The following is a 15,432-nucleotide window of genomic DNA, read 5'->3' on the forward strand; positions in this document are numbered from 1 at the left end:
CTAGACATATCATATATGCACATTGTCTTTCTCTCTCTCGGAAACACGCCCAACAAGGGTTTCCTCGTGAAGAACTTACCGTCTATTCATCAACAGTCGTGGCAGTACAACAAACATGAGACGTGAAAAAGAATAAATCTACACATGCGTAGACCACCTAGTATGACTACTAGGACTAGAGCAAGCCGAAAACACGCCACCGTCACCCCCTCCTTATCGGCGACGGGAAACCTTTGTTTTACACAGTCGAGAAGTCATTGTGCTAAGGCCCCACATGCTGAGGCGTTGAATAGAATGTAGATCCTAGTTTACGGAAACAAGTATCGATAATACATTTGTATCTCCATACTTATATTTCTTCTCTTATAAAAAACCGAGTTGGTGATGATGGTCGCGTGCCATCTTACGATATAGACCGTCCGATCGATATCTGACGGATGGAAATTAAACTAGAAGATATCTGCACCTCTCTCCACACTTGCATACAAGGCCTTCCCTTATTCATCCTTATCTGTAGCAACCTCATTCTTGAGCAATTAAAAAAGGAAGCCTTTGGAACAAACTGGCCTGGTGGCCGCTGCCGGTGTCGTCCATCCCCATGCCTCCACTCAGTCCGACCGCCAATCACCACCACGCCCCACTCCTCTTCATCTCATCTCCTATTTCTCGAGATATCATTAGTTTTTACACATGGGATTACTCCCGCATGGGTCAATCACAACAAGTGCTTTATAAAAAATGCATCTTGATGTTTCGTGCAATGCACGGACATCTTGCTGGTACTCCTACAGAAGACTAAGTTGGTAATGATCGTGTGTCTGCCATCCGTCATTTCTGACCATTACATCTACATCTAACGGCTGTGAGCTAAGTTGTTGCCTTTTCTTACCAACATCCCACTTCTCTACCAATTTGCAAAAAAAAACGTAATTAGTATCTTAAAACCAACCACATCCCTCCCTCACCTCACCAAAATAGCCCAAGGAATATATTATGATTGAAACATAATATATCTCTAGTGATATGTGTATATCAAAATTAGAGTGTTTTGTATCAAGTTTGTGAATAAGTATTATTCTAATTATGATCCATTGCAACACATGTGAACATTGCTAGTATTTCCAACCAAGCAAAAAAATGCTAGTATTTCCATAGTTTTGAGTTTGCCATCAAGATATTAGTCACTCATGGTTGATATTTACTTTCAATCACATACACATATGCACTATGTAACTAGCCTTTCTTATTGGCTTCCAAAGCTTAACTTTCACTCCAACTTACAATATGTAGAGTATTTAATAAAACACTACCACTTTCAACCAGCCCTAGGAAGAAAATATTGTACAAATAATAGCAAAAACATACCCAAAATTTCTTAATTCGCGCCAAAAACTACTACCCAGTGCCGATTAGGCTCGTTTAAACCCGTTTATGACAGGGTTGACCCACACGTCTGTGCTGATGAGGCAACTTAAACCAACACATTTTTTTGGCCATTGACACGAGGGACCCACATCTGATCTTCTATCATGTTATTCCCCCTCAAACCATTATTTTTCCTGAACATTACTTCAAACAACACTCATGTGTGTTCGTTGGTAGCACCGGTGATGAGCGAGTTGGCCGCCGCTCCGCCGGACTGGCCGGACGCCGCGCTGGCCTCCGCACGGGTTGGTAGGCTGACCCGAGCGTGACTCACGAGCGAGCAAGCCACCGTGCTGGCCTTTGCTCGAGCCAGATGGGTGGCCTTAGCATGGCGCGCGCGAGCAAGCCACCGCGCCGCCGTGCCAATCTAGCTAGCAAACCTTGCAGACAAGCAGCTGGACAGAGCTATCTTGGCTAGCTAGCGGCCGCGAGCGCTGGAGAGAGCTGGCATCCGGGCTGCCGCATGATGGGCTCCGCACCGCCCGTGGTTTTGACCTCGCCTTCTGCTGGCGGCGGTAGCTGCATCCCATGGCCGAGGATGACTAGGTGGACGGGCTGGAGGTAGGAGGTCACTCGGGGATTTTTGTGTAGACTGACATGTAGGTCCCACAAGTCATAACGCCAAACTTGTCGGCCGAATAGTTGACTTAAGGGGCGACATGGGTTAAACATGCATGTAACGGCACTTTTAGAGTAGTCGTTTCTTGGTAGGGCTGGTTGGTAAGGGCATGTACAATGGTTGATAAGCTAGTCTTATCTTAAGTCTGCCACGTATGCAAGTGGTAGTAGTTTCTTGGCATTATTAGTGGTTTCTTGTAAGGAACAATGTACTACTAGCGAGAAAAGGCGATTCTAGGTTGAGTTGTACTCCAACGAGTACTACTAGTGGTTGCGGGAGTGTATACCTCGTTTTGTTGGTTCGATCCTGGTCGAACGCACGGCGGCCTTTTTTTAAAATACTAACTTCGCTGCGAGCCAATATTGTACACGGGTAGTTTGATTTTTGAAGTCGAACGGACGTATCGCACCACAATCTGGGTGCACTGGATAGCCCAACCACGTGAACGGGTTTTCCATCCCATCATCTCATGGCTCGCGTGCTCGCCCTAGCCACACCTCTCTTGCAGCTTCCTCGTCAGCTAGTAGCATATTTAAACTAGCGCTTCTCAATTAAGCCCGACGAGCCGGAAAAGCCTAGCACGACATTGGGAATTCTGCAATATGGCTCTGTACGTAAAGTGCTAGTACTCTACTAGTACTCTGTAGCTTGTGGCGTTGCACGCATGGACTTCACTCCATTATCGGCTCTATAAAAGAAATTCCTCTAGGCATGATTTTTTTTGAAAGGGATGCAAAAGCTTCGCCTCATCTCATTCATAAAGAAGGAACTACTAACAAAGTTTGATGCGATCCATTACACCTCCACAAATGGAAGCGAAAAGCCTAGTCTCGCTGTATCAAATAACTCAAATGTTCTGCCCTCGCAGTAACCGTCGCTGATAAACATGTTGCTAGTGTGTGCGTGAGAGGAGCGACTGAGTAGGCCAGCTACGCGCTTGAATAGAGCACCGAGAGTACCCACTAAGCAGGTGTACTTTCCCTGCATTGATAGTACAGCGATGGTTCTAGAGAACAATACTACCCTCCACCTCCAACTGTAGCTCCTTGGCCCTGAGATTAAGAGTTCAAAACCGGTGCACTATACTAGAAGCACAGTACATCGCACTACTAGTTGAGAAAGCAGTACTAGTACTGCTACAGTACGAGTACGTAGTAAATAATAGCATCACCCCTTCACTAAGGGACGATCGAGGAGCTACAGTTGGAAGGGACGAGGCCCTGCGGTTACTATGCTCTTATCTCATCCTCGCCAGTTCCCCTCCCCCCCGAAGAGAAGGCAGTTCGTCGCTGCTCCCATGGATTCGCCAGGCGGTTCTCCTCCTCGTTGGGGCTGGGAGACCTTGGACGACGATCCTTTGGGAGAAATCGCACGCTGCTCTGACGTCCTCACCACCGCAAGAATCGGTGCTTCCTGCATCAACTTTTTCAAGATGGTGCTTAAGCAGGCTTGGGAAAAGGCCATGCTTGTTGGTCTTCCATGCATCCTCGAGGAGAAGGTTCTTCCATGGGACAATCCTTCGAACATTCCACCGCTCCCTGGCCATGGTTGCACATTGACTCCGCTAGAGTTGCCGATGTTGAGAGGTAGTCGGATTTTGTCCGATGAGCAGGTCAGTCATGGATTTTGATCTTGTAGTACTCAGTTATTCCATTTCCATCCCGTAATTTCTCCGCTGCCCACCGTATTATATATAGGTCTGGGTCGGTGCCAACGAAGATTGTCTTGCAAACGTCCTGCTGGATACCACCATCATTTTGCACAACATCCACAACAGTGCGGCCATTCCTGTAGACCCCTTCTCAACCATTGGGATCGGCCTTCCGGACTGGCTGGGGTTGAATACGTATGATGATGCCTACATGAGATTGAAGAAGATAGCAACTACGGACCCACCGACAAAGCGACGTGGCTACGACGATTACTATCTCATCGCGGTGTTCGACGTAAGGATTGCCATCAATGCAAGAGGCAGTAACGGCAGAGGCTGGTGCATGTTGGCCGCGGTAGATTTGTACCCCTACATGTTCAAAGACGTCGTGCGCCATCTAGGCCGCATCTTCGCGGTGACAAGCTAGGGGACTTGTTTCATCTGGTTGCCATCCTATGGTACGGGAGATTACAAAAGGAATGCACAAACCATCATTTGCATCCCTAATAGTACTCCACATTTTGCACGGACCAGTCATCCCCCGATCGAAATAAGATCTCCAATCCTGGATGTGCATTAGCATACGCGATTCGGTCTAACCTGGAACCTTGTAGCTGACTTTGGCATATTGGGATCAACTAAATCAACTATCTTAGCAGTCGTCACCCATGGTACCACTGATGTGCAACATGGTCACACAATCTACCACGATCAAACTATCACCATCTACCCAGGTATTCCATTTAGTATTATATTTTTTAACCCTCTCACCTTCTCTTTCGTTGTTGTACTACTTACTAGTACTAGTAGGAGTACTTTTTATCTTGGAGGAGGCGTATAGCTAGCTAGGCCCTTGAAGACTTGAACCCACTAGCTGCCACCATTTTTGTTTTTCCATGTCTTACTATCTCATCCATGTTGCCAAGAGTGGCTATATATAATAAGCTGGTTATTTTACTTCCTCTATACCGGAGTAGTACTATTTGCTGCACAGTATTACTGACCGCCATATTTGAGCACAATATTATTATGAATGGACCTTGACTGTGTACGTCACCATGTGTCCAGAAATGAGATGCCGCGTGTACTAGATGAACAGTGCCGAGTTCGACCCCCGTGATGCTATGTGGGTGCCGAGGAACACTCTTGGAGAGTACTCGCTTTTCATTGGGGACAGCTACCCCACTGTGAAGCAGATGCCACCTTCCGTGCACGACACCGAAGGCCTGCTGTTCATGAAGCATGGTTGTGTCTTTAGTGCGCACCGCCGGATGAACGACATGCTGGGACACGCTATCCTTGATTTATGCCCCTTCAGCTTGGATGAGTCTCCATCGTGTGGAACCGGACTAGAAAGCTGTGACAATGATTCCTGTTGCCCACCGCTACGGATCGTGCCATCCATGAAGAACACCTAGGACTGGGACCTGGAGGAGGACATGTAGCCCATCTATAACGTGTAAGTGGGGTATGGTAAATTGTGAACGGCAGCGCTGTGAATATATGTAGACTAGTCGTGCACAAATTTATCACATGAATTGGAGATGAACTTGTGTGGCATACTAGCATTTGTCCCTTAGAATTTATTACTAGTGAATGTGTTATGTGTACATGCAACTTTTGTGGTTGTTGCACGGGATCCAACACGCTCATTGAGAAAAAAAGGTGGCATAGCTTTGGATATAGGTGATGTGGCGGCATCGTATAGTAGCATCGTTCGCTATAGTTGTAATACTCCTACTAGGACGACAACTCCTATAAAACCTTGCGCTTGGCTCTTTGCCTCTTCGGGAGGTTCAATAGTTCATCCTCGTGTGAACCTTGCACTTGGCTCTTTGCCTCTCCGGAAGGTCCAACAATGATGATACTACAGTACAATATGCTTCTGGCAATCTGACACAGATTGAACTGCTACACGTCCACCGCGAGGGCGAGGGCGAGCGAGAGGGAGAGGGCGCTGTAGTCAAAACCCTTTCCTCATCCTGCGACCCACCGCGCACGTGGGCCAGGGAGGGGCGTAGTAAGCAAGCTTCTCCTCGTTCGGCGAGTTGACAGGACACATCAAAGCAGTGCAAGTACTAGTCCTTTCGAGTTAAATATGGCTTAATTTGAAACGAGAAAACTACACTGGCGGTCAATGTATGTAACAAATACGCTCTTTACGGTCACTATATATAGTTTTTCGGTGATTATACGATCACTAGCTCATCGTAGAGCGCCATATTGCACCGTACTGACCGGCCACATAGTCGGCGTGGCACTTTGTTGACTAGTTAAATTGTCACCTGGTTTCTGGGTCCCACCTGTCAGTTGGTAGAGAAAATAAATCAGTTGAACAAAACTTTACGCAGGCATGACACGAGTCCAACCCTTGCGCGCGAACCACCCTGGCTGTGTATGTGAGTGCATGCACGTGTACTCCCTCGGTCTTCCAACAAAGAGTGTACATCATCTAAAAAACAAAGAGTGTACATCTACACTTCCAATGCATTTAGCCTTTAATCTAAAATTGATATTGATTGACTAATGCACCAACTTGTGCTCTAGCTATAGGCTACATGTCTATCCTTAATTACAGCATGCAATAACCTTCATTTAATCTTCTTCTCTCAATGGTCGCATGCACACATAAATCTGCTACTTTTGGGCATTAATTATGCCCTGGTCAATGTGTAAATCTCTAAATGTACAGTCTTTCACGGACCTAGGGAGTAGGTTGAGCACTTGAGCGTGAGCGTGTGAGTTGCGTCGCATGCTGTGTGCGGCATGTGTGCGTGAGTGTTGCGTGCGTCCATGTGTACGTGTGAGTGTTGCATGTTGCATGCATGCATGAGGCTTTTACTCCCTCCCATTGACATGTTCATATTTCAAGCTTCCTCTGTTCCCTCCATATTGTGATACTCCCTCTGTTCCCAAATATGGAGTAAAAGCCTCCCTTTGTTCCCACAGAGTATTTGTCTCTCTAGAGATTTCAACAAGTGACTACGTACGGAGGAAAATGAGTGAATCTACACTCTAAAATATGTCTACATACATCCGTATGTTGTATTCCATTTGAATGTCTAAAAAGACAATATTTAGGAACAGAGGGAGTAGCAAATAAACATTAAGTTCTCTTGTTTTTCCCTCCTTGGTCACGGTGCACAACCAAAGATGACTCACCTGGATGGAGGGAGTAGATGGTCAAAGTTTGACACAAAATTAATGCATTGGTAAACATAATTTTTTGTGGAAAACGAGTGCGTTAATTGAGTGTTTTTGCAAACTACAAAAATTATTCCACCACTCATCATCTACCTTGGTTGATGATATTTTTGAATTGAGCCCTATAAACCGGAAATGAGGTAGTACTAGTACTCCTACATTATTGGTGCCGGGTGCCTTGGCCAACGTTTCATCTTGTTGGACAGGATGCATCGATGCTTACATGGGGTGCTAAGCAAATTAAATACTTTAGCAACGAAAGCTCCCAATGCTTACATGTATAGGTGCTTAACTTGTTGGTGCTAAGCATCCTTTATTTAATGATTTTGTAACTAAAGTTATTCATCCATTGGTGGGATTATTCCATTTAAGTCTTTTGTCTAGGTTCTTGCACTTAGTACTGGGGTCACCACACTTATCTCTCCTCTTAATTACCTTGCCACATCAGACTTTTTGCCTACATGGCAGCTTTAGCACCTATACAAGGCGGAGCATTGGGAGGGGCCCGAGTGTACAGGCATAGGGATACTGTAGATAGGAAGTCTTCGTGATCCATTATTCCCCATCTCGGTCAGAGAGAACTATTCAACTAGTCTTCACAGTGAAGTGACAATACACGCTGCAGTAGATGGGACACTTGATTAATAAGCTGAACCAGCGTGTTGGTGTTACTAAATCAGCCTTACCTAGTACTGCCATCATGTTTGCCAGTGGAGCACGCTTCCGCAAATACGACTACGCACCTCTCTCCTCCATTAACTGACATATGGGCCCTCTTGAGGTAGACCCACATGTCATCGGCGTAACTATTTACACTCTGAAGGACGGTATAACCTAGTAATAGTACTAGTAGAATTGAGATTTAATGCACTTTCTTCCGCGTCTTTCACTCTTCTTCCTCCTCTCCTCTTCTTCGTCCACTCTTCCCCATCGTCGGCCGCACACCATTCCCCCTGCTCACTGCTCGCCCGCCCGCGCCATCTTCCTTGGTAGCTCGCGCGTACCATATCCCCCCACTCACTGCTCAGCCACACACGCTATCTTCTTCGCTAGCCCGCCCAAATCCACTTCCCCGCTGGCTCGCAGGCACCGAAAACCCTAGTACTCAACGCCCTAAAAAATCCTATGGCAGAACCGACTGGCACGCAGAGCCGCGATTGGAATTCCCTCCCCGATGTTCTCTTGGAGCAGATCTGTAATCGTATGGACCTGCTCATCACTGTCTGTCTGGCTGCATGCTCGGTGTCTTTGTACCGTCTACTCGTCCGCAACCGGCCGGATCTTTTCAAGACACCCTGCTTGCTGATGCCTGATCCTCGCAGGTGGCCTAGACACCAACTTGACGATCCTACGGAGGTTGCCGTGGTGCCCCTCGACATGCTACCACTACCCGTCCACCTGTCCTTCATGCGCGACCACTACTATGCGGGCATGAAGGCCAACTGGATTGTCCTCATCCACCAAGCCGGTAGTCCGTGGCATCTCGTGGATATCTACACCCAGCGAGAGTCCATCATTGGATACCGCCGCCATTGAGCCTCACGGCCCGCCGGACACTCCTGCCTACTATGCACGAGATGCGTCGAGCTTTTGGCTCGACCTCTGATTGCTAAAGGTTGTAATCTGCGAAGTGCCCACACCATCACAAGACTACATGGATTACAAGCTCATTGCCGTGTTCAACATGGGATTAGTCTATCTGGAATCCGGTTGCCATACATGGTTTTGGCTCATCGTCGATCCTCTTCACCCAACATTTATGTCTGATGTTATAGTGCACGATGGCATCGTTTATGCGGTCGACGCACATATTGGCTTCCTATACTAGTGGAATCTATCATCGTGTAATTGTTCTATCTCATATCATCTTTACCTTAAGAATACGACTGCTGATATGTCCATTTTGCATCATGCTTTTATATCGATATTTATTGCATTATGGGTTGTTATTACACATTATGTCACAATACTTATGCCTATTTTCTCTTATTTTACAAGGTTTACATAAAGAGGGAGAATGCTGGCAGCTGGGATTCTGGGCTGGAAAAGGAGCAAATATTAGAGACCTATTCTGCACAGCTCCAAAAGTCCTGAAACTTCACAGAAGTTATTTTCAAAATATATAAAAAATGTTGAGTGCAAGAAGTACCAGAGGGGCCCCACTCACCAGCCACGAGGGTGGGGGCGCGCCCTACCTCCTGGGCGCGCCTCCTGCCTCGTGGGCCCCCTGGTGGCCCTCCGATGCCCATCTTCTTCTATATGGAGTCTTTCATTGAGAAAAAAATCATAAGCAATCTTTCGGGATGAGACTCCACCACCACGAGGCGGAACCTTGGCGGAACCAATCTAGGGCTCTGGCGGAGCTGTACAGCCCGGGAAACTTCCCTCCGGGAGGGGGAAATCATCACCATCGTCATCACCAACGCTCCTCTCATTGGGAGGGGGCCAATCTCCATCAACATCTTCACCAGCACCATCTCCTCTCAAACCCTAGTTCACCTCTTGTATCCAATTCTTGTCTCTAAGTCTAGGATTGGTACCTGTAGGTTGCTAGTAGTGTTGATTACTCCTTGTAGTTGATGCTAGTTGGTTTATTTGGTGGAAGATCATATGTTCAGATCCTATATGCATATTAATACCCCTCTTATTATGAACATGAATATGCTTTGTGAGTAGTTGTGTTTGTTCCTGAGGACATGGGAAAAGTGTTGCTATTAGTAGTCATGTGATTTTGGTATTCGTTCGATATTTTGATTAGCTGTATGTTGTCTCTCCTCTAGTGGTGTTATGTGAACCTTGACTACATGACACTTCACCATTATTTGGGCCTAGAGGAAGGCATTGGGAAGTAATAAGTAGATGATGGGTTGCTAGAGTGACAGAAGCTTAAACCTAGTATATGTGTTGCTTCGTAAGGGGCTGATTTGGATCCATATGTTTCATGCTATGGTTAGGTTTACCTTAATACTTTTTTTGTAGTTGCGGATGCTTGCAATAGAGGTTAATCATATGTGGGATACTTGCCCAAGTAAGGATAGTACCCAAGCACCGGTCCACCCACATACCAAATTATCAAAGTACCGAATGCGAATCATATAAACGTGATGAAAACTAGCTTGACGATAATTCCCATGTGTCTTCAGGAGCACTTTTCTCTATATAAGAGTTTGTCCAGGCTTGTTCTTTGCTACAAAAAGGATTGGGCCACCTTGCTGCACTTTATTTACTTCTGTTACTTGTTGCTCGTAACAAATTATCTTATCACAAAACTATCTATTACCTATAATTTCAGTGCTTGCACAGAATACCTTGATGAAAACCGCTTATCATTTCCTTCTGCTCCTCGTTGGGTTCGACACTCTTACTTATCGAAAGGACTACGATAGATCCCCTATACTTGTGGGTCATCAAGACTCTTTTCTGGCGCCATTTCCGGGGAGTGAAGCACCTTTGGTAGGTGGAATTTGGTAAGGAATAATTTATATAGTGTGCTGAAATTTACAGTCACTTGTTACTATGGAAAGTAATTCTCTAAGGGGCTTGTTCGGGGTATCTTCACCTCGACTGGTAGAGAAAAGAGTTGCTCCTCAACCTACTCAACCTACTGAACCAACTGAAAATGAAAAAGTCTACTTTGAAATTCCTTTGGGTATGATAGAAAAACTACTAGCTAATCCTTTTGCAGGAGATGGAACATTACATCCTGATGAGCACCTAATATATGTGGATGAAGTTTGTGGATTATTTAAGCTTGCAGGTATGCCTGATGAGGTTATCAAGAAGAAGGTCTTCCCTTTATATTTGGAGGGAGATGCATTGACATGGTATAGGCTATGTGATGAAATGGGATCATGGAACTACAAACGATTGAAATTGGAATTTCATCAAAAGTTTTATCCTATGCATCTTGTTCATCATGATCATAATTATATATATAATTTTTGGCTTCGCAAAGGAGAAAGCATCGCTCAAGCTTGGGGGAGTCTTAAATCAATGTTATATTCATGCCCCAATCATGAGCTCTCAAGAGAAATCATTATTCAAAATTTTTATGCTCGGCTTTCTGATAACTATCGCACCATGCTCGATACTTCTTGTGCTGGCTCTTTTATGATGAAGACTATTGAATTCAAATGGGATTTATTGGAAAGAATTAAACGCAACTCTGAAGATTGGGATCTCGATGAAGGTAAGGAGTCAGGTATGACACCTAAGTTTGATTGTGTTATATCTTTTATGGATACTGATGTTTTCCCTAAATTTAACAGTAAATATGGACTTGACTCTGAGATAGTAGCTTCTTTCTGTGAATCTTTTGCTACTCATGTTGATCTCCCTAAGGAGAAGTGGTTTAAATATCATCCTCCCATAGAAGTAAAAGTAGTTGCACCTATTAAAGTTGAAGAAAAGACTATCACTTATAATGATCCTATTGTTCCTACTGCTTATGTTGAGAAACCACCTTTTCCTGTTAGGATATAATATCGTGCTAAAGCTTCAACTATGGTTTGTAAAAGCAATATTAGAACCTATACACCTCCTGAGCAAGTTAAAGTTGAACCTAATATTGCTATTGTTAAGGATCTCTTGGCTGATAACATTGATGGGCATGTTATTTATTTCTGTGATGAAACTGCTAGAATTGCTAAACCTTGTGCTAAAGATAAACATAGACCTGTGGTAGGCATGCCTGTTATTTCTATTAAAATAGGAGATCATTGTTATCATGGCTTGTGTGATATGGGTGCTAGTGCTAGTGCAATACCTATTGACTTATACAAAGAAATTATGCATGATATTGCACCTGCTGAGTTAGAAGATATAGATGTCACAATTAAACTTGCCAATAGGGATATTATTTCACCAATTGGGATTGTTAGAGATGTTGAAGTCTTGTGTGGGAAAACTAAATAGCCTACTGATTTTCTTGTTCTTGGTTCCCCACAAGATAGCTTTTGTCCCATTATATCTGGTAGGCCCTTCTTAAACACTGTTAATGCTAGGATATACTGCAAAAAGGATGTTGTTACTATTGGTTTAGGTGATATGTCTCATGAGTTCAACTTTTCTAAATTTCGTAGACAACACCGTGAAGAGGAATTGCCTAGTAAAGATGAAATTGTTGGTCTTGCTTCTATTGTCGTACCTCCTAGTGATCCTTTAGAACAACATTTGCTAGACCATGAAAATGATATTTTTATGAATGAAAGAAGGGAAATAGGTGAGGTGTTGTTTAAACAGGGACCTATTCTGAAACACAACTTGCCTATTGAAATCTTAGGAGATCCTCCTCCACCCAAGGGCGATCCCGTGTTTGAGCTTAAACCATTGCCTAATACTCTTAAATATGCTTATCTTGATGAAAAGAAGATATATCCTGTTATTATTATTCCTAAACTTTCAGAGAAGGAGGAAGGAAAATTATTGAAAACTCTGAAGAAGCACCGTGCTGCTATTGGATATACTCTTGATGATCTTAAGGGCATTAGTCCCACTCTATGTCAACACAAAATAAATTTGGAAAAAGATGCCAAACCAATTATTGATCACCAACGACGACTGAATCCTAAGATGAAAGAAGTGGTAAGGAAAGAAATACTAAAGCTCCTTGAGGTAGGTATAATTTGTCCCGTTGCTGATAGTCAGTGGGTAAGTCCTGTCCATTGTGTTCCTAAGAAGGGAGGTGTCAGTGTCAAAACCGGCGGATCTCGGGTAGGGGGTCCCGAACTGTGCGTCTAAGGCAGATGGTAACAGGAGGCAGGGGACACGATGTTTTACCCAGGTTCGGGCCCTCTTGATGGAGTTAAAACCCTATGTCCTGCTTGATTTATTCTTGATGATATGAGTATTACAAGAGTTGATCTACCACGAGATCGGAGAGGCTAAACCCTAGAAGCTAGCCTATGGTATGATTGTATGTTGTCCTACGGACTAAAACCCTCCAGCTTATACAGACATCGGAGGGGGCTAGGGTTACACAAGGTCGGTTACAAAGGAGGAGATATGCATATCCGTATTGCCTAGCTTGCCTTCCACGCCAAGTAGAGTCCCATCCGGACACGGGACGAAGTCTTCAATCTTGTATCTTCGTAGTCCAACAGTCTGGCCAAAGGATATAATCCGGCTGTCCGGAGACCCCCTAATCCAGGACTCCCTCATTAGCCCCCGAACTAGGCTTGAATGACGACGAGTCCGGCGCGCAGTGTTGTCTTCGGCATTGCAAGGCGAGTTCTTATCCAAATTTCGAACGTTTGTTAAGCAGTGTCCGGTCCCATAAATGTTTGGACCTCTTGGCTTCTGCGCCCAATAAGGGCTATCCCCACGTGTCAAATGAATACGAGGCGCCAGGGCGTTTTTACATTCGCCCCACCTAGCCAGATAAATAAATTATCTATTAAAAGGACAGGGATTCTTAGATCCGATCCATACCATCCTCCCCCAGCGAGAATCCATGAGAGCGCGCTTTGGAAAGATCCATTCCAGCATGGCCGACCTCCGTAGCTCCTCCTCCCGCCCCCGTAGCCCTAAGCCCAGTGATTGGGAGAGGTGTTCAGTCCCACACAGTCGATTAATCGAACTGCAAGCTAAGGGATTTCTCCCTCCAGCATACATGGTGCCCGTTCGAGCTGGGCTTGCCACCTACAATGGCGGGGAGCAAGCGGAGAGCTTCCCCAGTCCCTCTACGGGGGAGCGGGTCTGCCTTGTTCCTTATTTATTAAGGGGACTCGGATTTCGAATTCATCCGTTCCTCCGCGGGCTCCTGGAGTTCTACGGCCTCCAATTACACAATTTCGCCCCTGCCTCCATTTTACACATCACCGTCTATGTTGCTCTCTACGAGTTGTTCCTGGGCTGCGAGGCTCATTTTGAGCTGTGGAAAAGGCTATTTTGCCTCGTCCCTCGCACATAGAGGGGGTCACTTTATCAAGTGGGCGGAGCCGAAATATGGCGCATCGCCGGAACCGGATACCTGTCTGGTACCCCGAAGAAGTCGTCCGAAGACTGGCCTTCGGAATGGTTTTATATGGAGGACGTTCCCCTTTCGGACCCTGTTCGGCGGGGTCTTCCTGAGTTCAGCAATGCTCCTCTGAAGAAACGCCGAAGTTGGCACCCACGGAGCCCCCCGGAGGTAGACAATGGAGAAGTCCTTTACCTGATGAACCGGATTAAAGCACTGGCTCAATCAGGATTGACAGTAATCGAAGTTATGTCAATATGCATAATGCGGGGAGTGCAACCACTTCAACATCGAGGGCTCCCCTTGTGGTGTTTTAACAAGGCGGATGACGCCACCCGTTGCGGGCGTAAGGGTCCGGACAATGCTGCCGCTTTAGCAAAAATTCTGTTTGAATTGTTCAAGGGAGAGGAAGAGGAGTTCATACGCATCAAGCCACGGGATGGATTCTCCATGTACAATCCTCCAAGCTGGGTGAGTTATATCTCCTTACTCCCATACTTTCCCGCATTCTTTGTCGTAGGTATTCACCTTGCCATTTTGCGGCAGGAACTGCGAAAATCTGTAAAGGAGGTTAGCAGCCCCTCCCCACAATCAGAGGACCCGGACCGGGCCCTCGACTCCGGACTCGAAGAAGATCCGGTCATATTAGTGGAGCTGATAGACCGGCAATTCTATCAGTTAAGCTGTGATGATGCCATGGTGGCCATTACGGCCGACTATCCCAGACTGCTTCCTGAATCACACGTAAGAAAAACCAAAAATCCCAACTCCAAAAACTAGGATCCCCTTTTAGACACTTCACCTACCATATACATATGGCGTTTTTACAGGGAAGGCATTCGGGATGCCCTGCCGAACCCGGAGCAACTCGCCAACAAGAGGCACCGAGGCCGGGCAGGCCAAAAAGGAAGGCGGTCAGGATGAAGACGCCGATGCAAAGGTATAACAGAAACCCCACTCCGTGGTTGTCGTCTTTCTCGAAATGTAATGACGCCCGTGTTTCTTTAACAGAAAAAACGCTCGCCGGAATATGTCCGGCGATGTTGCTAATCACGCTTCCACTAGTCAGGCTCCAGGACCGGACATAGAGGCAGAAGCCGATATGGGGCGGGCGCCGGATAATCCCCCTACAGAGGATGCAGATAGATTATCCGCCACAAATTCAGAAGTGGAAAGCGCCATGAATCATAGGCGCCGCCGGGCCGTACTCCGCGACGCTTGTTTCTCACCAGAGGCATTTGATGCCTTCAATTCTGGAGAGGCGTACTTCCGTGCTGCTCAAGATGGTCTAGCCAGAGCCACAGATCAGTATGTAGAGGATGTACGGGTAAGTAAATCTGATGATTATATGTATCAGTAGCCCCTGAGACTTGAAACAGTTAGTAGAACTGATTTAAGGATCATCTTTATTATGCAGGTTCTCACAGGAGCTGGAGGAATGCAAGACCCAACTGCGGGCCACTGTTGCCGTATTGAAGGAACCGAAAAAGTCCCCCGCTGGTAACATTTACTTTAAAGAATGATGATTACCATATAGTGTGGGGCGTGGCTGCAAATCTAACAACAGATGTTGCA

Source organism: Triticum dicoccoides, chromosome 5A (genome assembly GCF_002162155.2).
Source record: "Triticum dicoccoides isolate Atlit2015 ecotype Zavitan chromosome 5A, WEW_v2.0, whole genome shotgun sequence".
Lineage (NCBI taxonomy): Eukaryota > Viridiplantae > Streptophyta > Magnoliopsida > Poales > Poaceae > Triticum > Triticum dicoccoides.